Source organism: Mirounga leonina, unplaced genomic scaffold (genome assembly GCF_011800145.1).
Source record: "Mirounga leonina isolate KUSES-001 unplaced genomic scaffold, KU_Mleo_1.0 Mir_151, whole genome shotgun sequence".
NCBI lineage: Eukaryota > Metazoa > Chordata > Mammalia > Carnivora > Phocidae > Mirounga > Mirounga leonina.
Genome location: NW_023270377.1, coordinates 2,657,695 through 2,660,001, shown reverse-complemented (window position 1 = coordinate 2,660,001; position 2,307 = coordinate 2,657,695).

The window sequence follows — 2,307 nt, the reverse complement described above, 5'->3', positions numbered from 1 at the left end:
ACTAACATCTAAGCACTACATCTACTAAGCACTGACCATGCTAAGCACCGAGCATGTAGTACTCTCTAACACGTGCTAACAGTAGGAGGCGGCAATCCTACTTTACAGATGTGGGAACAGTCACAGAAGAAGGCAGTTAGTGGATGTGAAACCAGTTTGATTACATGTCCAAAACCACTCTTCTCTGAGACCGTGAAAATGACTAGGTCTTTATTGCTCCCTGCCTGAGCACCCGCACATCATGTGTGAGGATCACGATGGTGCAGTTTTGCTCATCTTCCCATCCACTTTATGAAACCAACCTTATTTTCCTTTCATTTACTCCATTTTTAATTTTATCAACCAATATCATTGATTTTCTGAAACAAAGTATGGCATTTAAATTAGTTTTTCAAAAATCACAGTTTTTTCACAAGATCATGAAATCAGATTCTTTTTTTTTTTAAAGATTTTATTTGACAGAGAGCGAGCACAAGTAGGGGAGCAGCAGAGGGAGAGGGAGAAGCAGGCTCCCCACTAACGTGGGGCTCAGTCCTGGCCGAAGGCAGACATGTCACTGACTGAGCCACCCAAGAGCCCCAGGTTCTGTTCTTGTTCAAATGATTGTTTTAACCTTTTAAATCTCATTTTGTTGGTATTAACTGCCTGTCAAGATAACTTTGGATCCCAACTCTGTCACTCACTTTAGTACTTATCCCGCTCAGCTTCCTGCCATCTACAAATTCAGAAAGCATGCCTTCTTTGTTTTGAAAGCTATTTTTAAAAATACACTCAGCCAAGCAGGCCCTGTGACAGCGTCAGTGCCCTTCCCACAAGCAGGGAGCAGTTCACTAATCCACTTTCCAGGGAACAGGGGTTTAAACACTGCAGCCCCCCTGCTCCCCAGGCATCCCAGGCAGGGTTGGAGATGCCCCCCGCCCCCTCCCCCACCCACCCACTCACTGTGTTCGGTGGCAAGCTGCCAAATACCAGCTTGTAAGAGTTAGGAGTTGTCAGATTTTGTATCTCATAAAGGGTGCCTTCTCCTGAGCAGATAAATTAATTCCGGGTAAAAAGTAATGGAGATTTTTTTTCTTTAAATGATAGGCTTACAGGCACATCTGCAAATGCAAACTCTGCCCCAAACATACTCGGAGAGAAGGTATACTCCACGGACAGGGTTAAAAAAAAAAAAAGACTGCATACCCAGAGCCAGAGTTTTCACCTACAAGTAGAACAATTTAGCAAGTGAATGGCTCAGAGACAGTCCCTTAGATGTTCCTGCACCATCAGAACGGTAAGTGGGCAAGAGTAAGTGCCATTACTGGGAGTAACGGCTCCATAAAGGCTGGCCCGGCCGTTCGCACCTGAGCAGCAGAACCCGAGCCCGTGCAGGGCAGGACCAGCCCTTCCTCAGGGCCCAAGCTCACCGCCCCTCCACACTGGTATGCTCGCACGAACCAGAGGGCCGAACGCCCCCCACACCGCTGCCTCGCCTAGAATCTCTGCAAATCCCGTCAGAGGCCCCATTCCAGCGCCGCCTCCTTCCGCAGTCTTCCCGGACGGACTACGCGCATCACTCCCCCAGGCACTCGCGATGCCCACAGCCCGTGACTTTGCCAGCTGGAATCACAATCCCTTGCATCCAGATGCAAGCGCTCTTCGCGAGCCAAGGCCGGATCTTGTCCCTTCGTGTTCCCTGCCACAGTGGCTTCCAAAACCTCGGTCCCCAGACTCCTGCCGAGCGGGCCGGTCAACCCCCTGGGGATTTAGCGACACACATTCAGGACCCTGCCTTGGCGGCTTTCCGCTCCAGTGGACGGAGGGGAGCCTGGACATCTGAACTTGTTCCTAAAGCTCCCCGGGCCGTCTGCCCCCAGACCGGCTCAGAAAGGCGGCCTGCGCGGCAGCGTCCGCGGAACGTCCCGCGCCGTCAAACCCGCAGCGAGCCCTGCGCCCTGGACACGCCGCGCCACCCAAGGCCTGGTCCCCGCCGCTCGTGCGCGGGGCTCACGCACCCGCGCAGGCCCGGCGCGCAGCGGACGAGCGCACGGGCGCTGGGGCCGCGGCCTCCGCGGGGCCGCGGACGCGCGCGGAAACTCCTGCGAAAGTCGAACCGTAAGAGCGCGGAGGCCGGCGCTCCCTCCGGGCGCGACGCACCAAGGACGCCGGCGGCGCTGGCCGCGGCGCCGGGCGTCGACACAAAGCCACCTGCGGCCCCAGCTGGCCGCCCGGCCGCAGCCACGCCCGCGGGGCCGGCGGCGCGGGCGGGCCGCACACAAAGGACGCGCGGCCGGACGGCGGCCCGCGCCCGCCGCCCCGCGCGCA